The sequence below is a fragment of the Fulmarus glacialis genome, unplaced genomic scaffold (assembly GCF_000690835.1).
Source record: "Fulmarus glacialis isolate BGI_N327 unplaced genomic scaffold, ASM69083v1 scaffold4675, whole genome shotgun sequence".
Lineage (NCBI taxonomy): Eukaryota > Metazoa > Chordata > Aves > Procellariiformes > Procellariidae > Fulmarus > Fulmarus glacialis.
Window position 1 is genome coordinate 51,100 of NW_009212202.1, and position 13,249 is coordinate 64,348.

At 40.9% G+C, this 13,249-nt stretch overlaps 1 protein-coding gene across 1 annotated transcript in view; it reads right to left on the reverse strand.

Moving 5' to 3' along the window:
- Positions 1–13,249, reverse strand: part of LOC104076782 (MICOS complex subunit mic25-a-like) — a gene marked incomplete at both ends in the record, with an annotated part of 75,042 nt that overhangs the window by 41,817 nt on the left and 19,976 nt on the right. The gene's annotated exons all lie outside the window — the stretch shown is intronic.

Below are 13,249 nucleotides of genomic sequence, written 5' to 3' on the forward strand. Positions count from 1 at the left end.
TAGGGAGGCCGCCTGCTGCTGCACAACATAGCTTTTAGGATGACAAGTTTAGAAAAGTTCCTTAAAAATGACAAGCATCTTAAGCAGTGCAGTGCTGTCCCCTGTTGGGAACTGTGCTATTAAAGCAAAACAAAAGCACATGCATCCCCAAAAATAAAAACAAAGCAAAGCCCCCAAAGACTGCTACAGGATCCCCCTGTAGGGTGGAAGCTAAGCAAAGACAGCTGTGAAGCAGCCAGTTTCAGGGAGTCATGCAAGGCGCTGCACAATGTTAGAGATGCTGATATCCACAACATGCATCAATGCCGGGCATATACTCAAAAGGAGGTGGCCAACAACTGCGCTATTTCCAAATTACCTGCAAAGAACAAGTATCCTTTTGCAAGGGCATTTTTGAATGCACAAACTGACCTACATAGCAAGTGGTCTTCTTTACTGGACAATTTCAAAGAGTGCTTCCTAACAGAAAGCCAGCTGACTGATCAGATTTCCAACCAGATCCCCCTTCACAGGCAATTGAACACATCTTTAGTGCACAGTCCAAACCTCTGCCAAATCCAAGCTGCCTTCACCTGCTCCTTCTTTTGTCAGCAAGCCTATTTAAGTATGAAGACAAGCAGATGAAGCAGGCTGCAGTATCACCTCTTACTTACTTATTACTACTTTTTACTTACACAGTAGCCCAGCAGCAGCAAAGCAAGTACAAGATGATAAACATTTCATGCCCATAACCACCTCCTTCTGAAGCCAAGGCATTTATGAGGCAGCCATAGCTCTCATTTGTTTTCAAGGGCTGCAAGCCTTCCCTGCCTCTCAGGGCTACATTCAATCAGCAGCACATTCGCTAAGCAGGAACTTCAGAAAGGCTGGCCTTTTTTATTATGATTATTTATTTGAGGGGAGTTGACAGAGCAGGAGGAACCTTCCTCTTGGTCATAGTTCAGTGCCAGAGGGAGCGGACGGTGGAGTGCAATATGTTTATGGGTGCTGCCATCGTTTTAATAGCACAGAGCAACTACTTCAGGTAACTGAGGGATGATGTGTCATCAGCTATGGGTGTCATCCATCCTCATTCTTTGCAACAGCTGAGAGGGCTGGAACCAAACTTCTACAGTTCAACTGGGGGAAGCCAATTCCCCTCTTTTGCAGACAGGTTTGATATAGCAGCACCAAGTCCTTGGCCGAACAAACCAATACACAACAGGTGTTCACCGGTAATCACTGACCAATCTTGACAAAAGCCTGCTCTGAATAACATTTTTCTTCCTGCTGAATGTGCTTAGTTTTGTTTTCGCATTTTAGCAATTTCAAGGCTGTCTGTCCTCAGCAGATGGACAGTAGGAACACAGGCCTCTTTATGGTGCATGTTATTATTTCAGCAGGTAGGTCATGCACACCGGTAGCTCTTTACTGGATTTACATCTGTCATCCCTGGGGTGCCTAAACCATTAACTGTCACATTCCTGGTGGACAAACGCTTGCATGACAAAATGAACACAAGGCACTAACTCAGTGGCACTGGACAGTTGCTGAGAAAAGAGGAAGGAGAAGGAACGAGCCCTATCACCGATAGGTGGTCCCTCTTATACCCCTATAAGATATAAAGCACAATGGCAGAACTACAGTTTTAGGAAAAATAAGACTGTTACTAATCACAGAGCATGTCTTCTGCAGGTACTGCCAAAGGCTTTAATTTTGTCACCTTTCAGGAGGGCGGAAAATTATTACTCCAAGAATAGACAGATACACTCCACTGAATGGAAACAGGAAAATTAGAACAGGTGTAGATGCAGTAAGACATATTGCTGTGTTGGGAAAAAATAACTACATTTGGAGTGAGGCACAGACTAAATAAAATATAATAATAAAATAATACAAAAATGAAAACTCAAGAGGGCTACTGGTTTAAGTATGGCTACCTCCTAAGCATGAGCCAAGATCCCTTTGCAGACCTGCATTTACCAACTTTGACTGATAATAAAAGACACAGCATGTCCACTAATATTTTCAAAGTTTAAGTAAATTGTTTAAGAAATGAGCAACATCTGGTTTCCTTGCTTCCTAACCAAGTCACCAGCTGGGGGCTTGTGAGTTTTATAATCCCAGACCTGGGACACAAGCCATCTTTTAGCACCGTTGGTCAATACTGCTGAACTCTTCTGCTAAAACAAGGGTTCATTTCTCTTCCAGGTAAGCCACTGGATAGCAATCACAGGAAGCTGAATAAATACTGGACTTAATCATTTGGGATCAAAACCAAATGAGGATATTCCTCTTGACTCTATCAGAGACAAAAGGTTATTGAAACAAGATCTCAGGCCAAACTGGCAACCCCTGTCCTAGGTATTTATACAGGGGGAAAAGATAACAGAGTCCGCTCGGAGAAGACTAGCTAGATATGGGAACTACATAAGTAATGCATGTGTGCTTCTGAAAACATCACATTTGAGCACTGATTATTCAGGCAGGGAATGCTTTCCCACATATATATCAACAGTCCAACTTCCAATGAAATTGAGAATACAACGCCAAATTAGTATTTCACTCATACAGACAATTTCCAGCATCTTTTCCCAAACCCATACACCACATCACCCATACATGACTGCCATAACGGGTGCATCACTCATGTCTGTCATGGTCTGGGCAAATGTAAAAATGGCAGTGAGCAATCAAAACATAGTTCTGCAATTGGTGGTGAGGGAGGAATGGATCAGCACGGTAAAGCAGCGGCCTTAGGAAGGGCCTGACCGGAACCAGCTTCATCTGTATGTCTGTTACCTTGCCATAGTCAGTAACTCTGTCATATAATTAATTTCACTACAGCGTGACCAATGACTCAGGAATCCAGACTACCAGCTTGGTAGAGATCTCCTACTTAAGAACTCAATACAGAGTATTTTTAGGGGCACTGCCAACTTTGGGAGTGGAAGATAGAGTGGGAGATGCGAGAAATGAGAGGCAGCAGGTGCCCAAAACCCAAGACAGCTGCTGGCAACAACTTTTGCACTCATGTCAGTATCTGACGAGCTCTGCAGCACATATTCTAACATCTTGATGACCAGACTTCATCACTGAATGAGCAGAGTCATTTCTTCTTAAGGCAATAATCCAGCTCTAAACTTCTCCACAATGATAGGAATTAAAGCATTTAAAGAATATATCTAGACATGCAGTATCCACTCCAGACCCTTAAACGCTTCCAGTTGAGTGGAAAATTGAAGCAGTATCAATATTAAATGTAACGAAAGTCAGAGATATAAGCAACTGACAAGGGAGAGGAAGCAGGAAGAGACACTGAACAGCAATCAATTTTGAGGAAAGGCTGTGATGAAATTGCTCAACTCTAATGTATACAGAGCATACTCAATTCTATAAACATGAAGATGGGAAGCAGCAGAAAAACCCTCCGCCCTTTTAGGGCAACTGCACTTCTAATACTTATGGCATTGCTGCAAATAGGTTTGCAATGCTGACGCTTGATAGTTTTCATTTAAAACAAAATAAAGAGAAACCTGTTTTATAAAATCCAGAGTAAACCATCTGCTTTCATTGCTTGCTTTAATACTTCAGCCCATTCCCACATTCTCCTTTTCCCATCACCACTTCTATACATGCATACATACATAGAGTTTTCATTTTGTAGGCTGCCAACAGACAAGGCATTCAATGTCTATAGAAATCTTACAGAGCGTAGGCTTTCTAGAGATGTATGCTCAAGATGCTTATTTCTGATAGCAGGTGAGTCAACAACTCCTCTAAATTTTTACCTCCTTGCTTAAATTCCTACTGTGCCTGTTAGACATAAGAAACTCCAAGTCCCTGACCAATTTAGGAAAAAAAAAAAAAATCTCAAAAGAGGGCATCATGAAATTCTATACTAATTATGACTTTCTATCCCAGAACATATTTCAGACCCTACTGAGTCAATGAGGTATTTTCTCATAAAGCTAGAAGCAAAGGCCACTCCACTCTTCTTGGATTATTTCTAGCTCATAATCATTAATACAGACTCCCATTATGCTAGCCTAAGGGTGGCATATGGCTTTCTAGGGATAGGACAGACGGGGAAAAATAACAGTTACGCATGCCTACATCCCAATCTCATTTCTGTGCATGCATATGGGGACATAGCTTTCTCTTGCCAGATTCTTAAATACCAAATATATTAGCTTCCGAGTCAAACATAGTACTTCAAACACAACCACTGTTTTGCAAAAAATCAAGATGACATGCGTGATCAACCCATGTGCCTCCAAGCAGCAAAATGATGAACCATGCGAGTTCCGAAGGAATTCCCTTCCCACACTTGCTCCCAGACACTACAAGCAATTTTCACCTGCCTCTGAACAAAACAGGTATTTATAGGCACCAGCCAATGGATACAGGTTTAGTATAGTACAGTGAATACAGAGTCCCTGCCACAAGATTAGAAATCTAATTTCTTTTTGTTTAAAAAAGATTATCTCAAATACTATACAGTTTAAGAGAAATACGGTTGACTTTGGGGCTGCTTTTTAATACAGGCAAAGACTGTCTTAATTACATGCTTGAGTAAGAAAATTCTTGAAAGTCTTCAGTCATGGTCGTGCACTCCCTGTCAGTCTCTACGAATCCTTCTGCAGGTGGAGAGTCAGGTGCACTTTCAAACATCACAGTCTACATTTTTACCCACTTTGACAGTCTTGTAAATTTTCCTGTTCTCCCTGCTCTTTCATCCCAGACATATACAAAGCACACTTTACACAGCATTACAGGGTCGGCGTCTTTCTGGGGGCAGGATCCAGTCCACTGGTTTGCCAAGATGTATGTGGGAAAGACATACAGTAATCAACATTTAGTATAAATCAAGCGGATTCCAAAGCCTTACAGAAAGGACCACAAAAAGCATAGGGGACTCAAGTTAAAATAAATGTTCTGAGCTAGTACACATACACAATCATGCTTGTAGTAAGGTGTTACCTACGGATTTAAATGGAGTCAAAATATGTAGAAAGATTAATCAGAGACGGTCCAAGAAAGAAAAAACACAGAAGTGAGGAACTTCACTGCAATGTCCCTCCTTTCTATGACCACTAAAGAGAGACAGGCAGTCAGCACTAAATTTCCCTACCTTGGTCTCCGCCTGCAACATTCCCTACATCCTGGGCCACAGTCAGCGTTATGAAAAGGCTGCCAATTAAGATATGGTTTTGAGCTATAGACAAAATGTCCGCTACAGACTCTGATTCTTGCTTCCAAAGCACTTGCAACCCACTGTGTGTTTTAGGAAGAGAATATACTGGTTCTCAAATGCATGCGCTCTCGGCTCCGCACAAGGCTGTGATCAGAGGAAATGCTGCAAGGTTGCATCTTCTAATGAAGTCCAAGCATAGCATAATGAAATCAAAAAGAGGAGTGTAGATTCAGCAACAATAAGGATTTCAGGCTATTGTAAAACTGTATTCTTTATTTTTACATCAATCTCCAGGGCGTGATCGTATCAAGAACAACTTGCAAATCTATGCAAGTCACTGCCAGCAAAATTTTGATTTCCATTTGATAAGACAATTTGCAAACAGCAGTTTTTCACATTGTGCAAGTACTTAATGTTTGTAAGAACTACAAGAATTCAATGCTGATTTGATGCCCATTTACTGGGCAATGCAACACACTCTTGCTCAAGGCAGATGGCTTGGAAAAATCAGGGACAGGGGGAGACCATTCTCTCTTTCTATGAAGGAGCAGTACCTGGTACTCTCTCAGCAAGGATCACAAACCAGGTGTTGCTGCTGTCAAGAAGAAGAGGGTTAAACCACGACCAGGGTATAGACTGGGTGCAGCAGGAAGAGTTAAGCAGTTTGAGGAATTTTCCTTAGGAAAGAAAACAACATTTCACTCTCAGCGGAGCTCCTGAAGCTCAAAAATGATGTCGCATGCTAAGGAACCAGAGAATTATTTACTCATGAACCTTTTGATCAAAAGCAAGCAGCTTGAAATTTAGCTTTAAAATAGCGTATGCTCTGAATATAGCAGTCAGATGACCTGACAGAGCTAAGATTCATGCTTCATGAGTTTGCAAGTTGAAAGAGTCAATCCAGCTCAGAGTATCACAGAACCCTAAAGACAGATTGCTGTTATTTACTGTAGTAGATACTATTTACAAACGTATCTCCACACTGTTTGCTCTCTAATTATAGTTGGGGCACACACAATCATTTACTTTCTGTGAGCTCCTTTTGTACGCTACACCTCCAAAGTCAATTAAAGTAATTTTAAGAACCTGTTGATTGATTTATTGATCAAATAAGTTGACCAGTGCAGTAGACTAGAAATAACCAGACAGGCAAGTGATTTGATAAATATTCCTGGAGACTAGTCACTATAGGCACTGAAAGTCAGGGAAAAAGAAACCCTCAAAGGCAGGTTCAGGCTTTTTTTTAGAATCTATATTAACAGTTGGCCCTAAAACTTCCTTCCTTATGCAGGCCTGCTTGGTCAAGTGCACTTCCCAACCAACTGTTTGAGATAACTCTGTACAATCCAGTATTAGCTATCAAATTCAGCAGAAGCAATTGGCAGAAGTTCAGCTCCTATTACCAGAAACAATGTGAGAAGAAGGGGGGGGTGGGGGGAGGTGGTGAGTGTGTTATACAAGAGTGAGGCAGAAAAGGGACAATTCTATCTGACCAAGGCCATGGGACGGAAGAAACACAGGCAGAGATCATCATCCACAGGCAGCTTCCAGGGCTTCGGACAGTTTTCTGGTGATTCTTTCACCACAGCTTTCACCAAGCTCCAACAGCAAGGAGCAGATTATGCCCCTGGCCAGCACTGAAAACCATAAACCTCATCTATCAAGTATTCACTGAGATGGCCTATTTTTTTCCTGTGGATTTAATTATGATTTAATGAGGTTTTCAATGAAACATGTTGGCAGCTTATCATAAAACTAAGCTGAACATAACTTGTACTCCTTTACCCTGTCCGCTCAGCTGCGTGAAGAACTGTCATCCAACTCAAGCAAGAGGCAAATTAGGATTCAACTCTGTTGCACAGGAGTTATTTCCTAAGAGGCAGAGGACAGGTACACTAACAAGGCAGGAGGCAAAGGAAAAAGCTTGTGTTACTACTCTTATTTGTACAATATTTTACTTAATCTTTTGGCACTGTGGTTTTGGGGAGTTTACATTTGTCCCCAACACAATAAAGGAATTAAATGTCCAGGGATGTCAATAGCTTTTACCACAAGCATAAAATTAAAGCAGAAAAAAAACCATTCAGGTGCAGACAAAATAAGATCAAATTCACCATCGCTCATAACCTCTCAGCATTTTTGAAAATAAATGCCACACTTATCAAAACAACCTTTAAAAGCTTATTTATCTCATAATATTCTCCTTCCTGCCTGTCATATAATATATATATTACATACATATAAAATCAAAAGAAAAATCACTCAAAGAAACCAACACTCTAGTGCTCCCTTTTCCCTTTAGCATTGGTTATACACCCACAGAGACCTTAAAACATTTTAAAGGATCAAGCTTTCCTTCTCATTAGTACCACCATCACATTGTTCTGAACTGTGGTCATATAACCTTTTGCACCTTTTCACTCTATTGAATCAATCTCCCCTGGCAACTTCTGGTGTGGCACTCCGCTCCCCCTGCCTCCAGCTCTTCTTCCCTCACTAATTCTGTGTTCAGAACTGTGAAGCACAAAATTAGACGTTTCAAATTAAGCAAGGAGAGAGAATGAGAGAACGTTATTAAATCAACATTAGCATCAGAGTGTCTTTAAAAGAGGAACTCAATTGCAAAATATTACTCGTCTCTGTAAAGCTCTTTACATTGACAGAAATGAGACAGGCAGCAGCTGAAGTCATCTTCCTCTGCCCCCACCTTCCTCTTCATGCTGCTCACAGTGCTTGAGCAGTAAGAGCAGGATCCTTTTCAGACTACAGCCCCAGAGGAAGCAGAGCTTACCTTGAACTCACAGGCACTGGAATTGCCAAGTAAAAAGGACAAGGTCCATTAATGTGATCTTTGGGGAAAAAAATACACACACACAAAAAAGCATACTAACACACAAAAGCAGACTCCCTTCTCCTCCCAAGCTTTCCACAACACTGGTTGTTCTCTCAAGTCACATTACAAGTTACAGTCAATTCTTTACTTCCTACAACAAGGCAAAGAGCCATTTCAAGTTTTAGTTTTCGTTCTCAGTCCCCAACAATCAAAATTACTGACACGATGGTGACGATCAGCATATTCTGTTCCAAAACACCTTAACTTTCTGAATGTGAACCTCCAGTTCCTGGCCAGATATCCTTAAACCACTTTTCAAGACAAATCACTGGAGTATCATACCACTCCCCCTTGCTGGATAATTAGACATCATGTTAAAGCCAGAAATCACCTCTGAGCCTTCACGGTCTTTAAACATGACTTTCCCTAGGCACTTCTTGAATAAGAGTTGGTATTTGCACCTTGTGTCAACAGAATGAGTGTACGCACCTTACACCATTGTGCAGCAGGCTACGTACTTGTCTGTTGGGCTGCCACCTAAAACAGGGAGCGTCTTGGCAGTATCTTGCAGGGCGAGTTTGTACTGTGTGCTGCTAAGGAGTCCTATGGAAACAAATCCTACTAAAACAATTTAAGTACAAAAAAAATACGTATTTCAAAACTATTTCAATTAATTAAAATCAATGTTTAGAGCACCAATTTAGCTGTGGAATATTATCCTAAGCACAAGTGATATGAAACTAAAGCTCAACTCCTGATGACAAAACAAAGCTTTTAAAGCATTTTTGGGCAAAACAGACACTACTCCAACAACAATAGAGGCTGAAGCTTTTGATCGCTATAGTCCTACCACGCAATGGAAACTTCTGTATCAGCCAGATACTACTGAAAACTGCATTTTGCAGACAGGTTTCTAAGTGCAGACTCTCCATACCAATAAAACGGCACTTTGAGAAGCCAGGGGTGCTGGCAGTTCTGATACCTCTTCAGAGCTGTGACCACTTCCTCATCGGACAGCCATGCTTAGATGCCAATAACTAAGCGCTGGACAAAGTAGTTCCTACACCAGAGTTAAGACAAAGTGCACCAAGGAAACAGGAAGGAAGAGGAGGATAAAAATAACATCCACAAGAACTAGTGACAAAAAGCTAACTTGGTTGTTAAAGGGCTGTCTTTTCAATATCCTTGTTTTGTAAAAAGAAATGCTTCATTTTCACCTCAAAGGGCAACAGTAGCAATACAAGACTGTTCGGAGCCTTCCAAAATGAAAGGGTCCAATGAAAACGAGCAATTTACCATTCAATTATAAAAGCTGAAAAATGGGGAAAACATAAAAGCCAGAATGAGGCACTGAAGCTGCTGTCCTAGGGCTGCCCTCGATGCCTTTTCAAGCTGGTAAGAAGTCTTTACCAAAATACACTTAACTGTCTGCTACATGCCTTTCTTCCAGGAAAGGACAACACTAAGCAAAAATTGAAAACATTTTTTCCTATTCTCTGCTGCATCTAATTTTCTTCTAGCATTTCCCTAGCAGTCTGATGCAGAACTAGAAGTGGCCTCCTGTTGCTTGCAAGTCCCATCCCTTGCTTTTGCAGGGGTTATCACATAGCGCCTTTAATTCAGTGGGACAGTAACTATAATGATGGGTGTCTAAACAGAATGATAATAATAGAGGCTTACAAAGTTAAATGCTAAACATAATGATCAAAATTAATAAACTGATATCCCTAAATATGAATGCATTAGTTCATGGGATGGGATATTATTCTCCTGCAAGGCCCTCTTCTCTTGCTCATAAAACACCAAGAATGTCAAAATGGAGCAGTATCACGTCAGCCAAAAAAAAAGGCACTCTAATTTCAGAGTGTTCACCAGGAAATACAGTCTGTTTTTCTACAAATACCAACTCATTAGTTTGCATTCACATGCCCAAGACTTCCAGCTCTTTAGTGCCTCCATTCTGAAAATTTTTCAGGAAACTGTCAACTTTTACCAGCCGCACAAAATGTACAACTAAAAGAAGGCCAAACAGACAATTTTTGTGCACTTCCACCATCTAATTCTGTCTCTTAAAAATCATAAGTCAGTTTGATAACTTAGCATATACCAACCCCACAAGCAAACAATGAAATTCGTAGGTACTTAAAGTCGCTTATAACTGAAAGCTTGGAAAGCTTTAAAAGAAACAAAGTTTTAAAAACCTGGAAAGCATCAAGAACTAAACCACCAGAGGGTTCTGAGGTGTTTTATTTTTGTTTTCTAAAAACGCACCATACTATTCACCTTCAAAGATCTCAGTGAATATCAACACATCATGACAACACTTCTTGAGGTAACTACTATTCCGAGAAAACTAAAGCACAAGCAAGATGCAATAATTTGTCCTGATGCATGCAGAAAATACTAGACAAAATCATGACTGATAACAGAGACTCAAACTACAGAAAAAAACGAGTTTTTCATCATCCATGTATTTGCACAGAGTACTGAAAGGAAAACAGTCACAGTGTACTGATGCTTGCCTGTTAATATCCTTCCAAGATGGCACAATCAGAAAATTATCTCAAAAGATCTAAGTATAATGGAATGAAAGGTTCCACACATTTGAGATGAAGGGAAAGAACTGGAGCAGCAAAAAAGCAATCCCGATTTCATTCTTAAGTCTAAGGGACTCAGGAAGCAGCAGTGAATGGTGAAAAGCCATCCACCAGTCCAGGTAACTAATGTTGCTTGCAGTGATTAACTCATTCTAGGTGTCAGCCTGTCACCTACTACTGTCAATGTTGAAAATTCGCTGTAAGTACCCAGAGGATTCTGAAGAAGGGAACACAAACACTGAAAAATAAGAGGCAAGCCAGACACAAAAGAATGCAAAGAGTCACAGCAGCCTTTCCTTTCAGTAGTAACTTTTGGCTGCAGCAGTTAGGCCACTTCTGAGACATCAGTAAAATGGACCTGTCTCATCATCATTCAGTTTTTCCAGCAGCAAATCGGGAATTAACATTCACGGGTTCTATGACTGACATAATTGCAATTTAAAAAGGGCATTAATCATCAGCGACACTGGCGGCTGACTTGCCAGGCTGGGATCCTTTCTCCCCATACCTGCCAACAAACTCACCGGAGGCAAAAGCATCACATGTGCACACAGAGCCAGGAAGTGCCATTCTCCCTCCTACCTCCAACCCCAGGCTTCACAGCGTATGCTACGGTTTTTGTTATTTTTTTTTCTCCCACATGTGCCCCATCAGGATCATTCACCCACCTTTTCCCCCAGCAGCTCCCCCATGATGCCCAATGAATCTCCCTTACCACGTGGATAAGGAATGCTCTCTCCATGTTGTATCTCACTCATGTCAGCCAAGAGAATTGAGGCAATGAGCTCCATCACCTCCGTTATGGAGTTCTCCTCGTCACCCCATTTTCCTTTGTATCTTTGCATGAACTAATATTTTTAAGAGTGACATCTCATCCCATTCCTACTTGGAAAGTATATTACAAAGGTGAGAGTACAGGTCCAGAGAAGCAACTAACATAGCCTCATGGAAACTTCAAACCTGGCAAGTGGTTTTTATAAGATGAGTCAAAAAAGCCACTAAGGCAGTATTTACTTCTGTGCTCTTACGGGAAGGTTTTCAGGCATGCTTTAAACAAAACCAAAAACCCAAGCGATTGTTCTGGGTAGTAGTTCTGCCACTTTAAAATCTTTCTATGTGAGCATCCACTGCCAGATGTGAAAGGTGTTTCAACCAATAGTATTTAGAGAAGAGACATTTGGAAATTTGTCAATCATGTTCAGGTTCCCAGAAAGAAAGTTCTGAGACTAAATTACTGTGGGGTGAGTATATAACCTCCCATAGGAAGTACAATTCTTAATATAACATCGTTTCCTGAGAGGAAGAAAGCCATCAAACTGACCACCATATTATGCCAGACTACTTATCTGGAAAGTGAGAAATACTTTAGAAAATAAGTATGAGACTGATGGAAAGATTTAGAGCTCAGCAAGCTGTGAGGTCTTCAAGTGACACACTTAAGACTATGTCCTTGGGCCAAAGAAAATATACAACGTACTTCTAGGCGAAAGAAATCTTGCTCAAACAGGTGCCACTGCTGCCAGCCAAGTGCAGCAGATATATAGGGACTGAGGATGCGTGTTGTAACACAAGCTGTATAGTCCTCCCCTTCTCATTCCTGACAGTCAGCAACCAAAAATTGCCTTCATCATAACAATACAGGAAAAGAATTAAATGCTTTTGTATGTGAAAGAGAATAATTTCAACCCTAAGAATTAAGTCAGGATGGAAGCTGGAACACCATTATGTATTGGACGTCTTGGTTAGAGTTGACCAAACAAAGGTAGTTGGCAGAACGTCTCCACCAGCAGATAACACCAATAAATGGCCTCATTTCCATCTATTATAAGCTAATAAACAGGCTTTGTTTCCTCATACTGTCCTTATTTCTATCAGGTCCCTCTCAAGATTTGCTATCTTTTTGACACATGCTCTAACTGTCCTTCATCCACAAACCTCAGTGCATCATTGCAAGTCAAATGAGGTATCTACAACCCGCTTCTCTCAGCTTTGCGAAACTAGACAAGTGTAATTATGAGCCCCCTTCAGCTTTTTCCTCATTCAGATTTTATAAGGTTTTAGAAATCTCTTAAAGAACATTTTATTCCCAAAGAGACCTTTACCTTCCAACAACACAAGTATCATGTTGCCTACATACCCTCTGTTTGGATAGGACTGACCTTGTCCTCCATTAACAAAATCACTCCTTAACAAACAAGAGTGTGGTGTCAAGAAATAGCAGCTATTTCACTCGAGTATGTATCTTCTTCCAACTTAGGAGTAAATACCCTGTAACCCAATTGTACTTCCTCATAATTACTGGCTAGATCAAAGACTTTTACTGGGCTCTTCTGCACTCGCAGAGTACCAAAAACAGAGTTGGTAACAGAGCTGGCGGGTGGAAGAAAAAAGGGAGGGAGGAGGGAAGAGAGAAATACAAAGAATCTTTCTCAAACACAAGCAGGGCTCCTGGGCTGCTGCCCAGGATCATGGATGCTTCATTTCTTACATTTCTTCAAAAGAAAAACAAATACTTGGGCTTCCAAATTTTCCTAACACCTGTAAGCTTAATGCTGCCAATCAGCACTTGCTCACATCTTTATCTTCAAGCCCGTATTATGAAGTTTTGATAAGCTTTTTCCTTCCCAACATCTCTCACTCCAC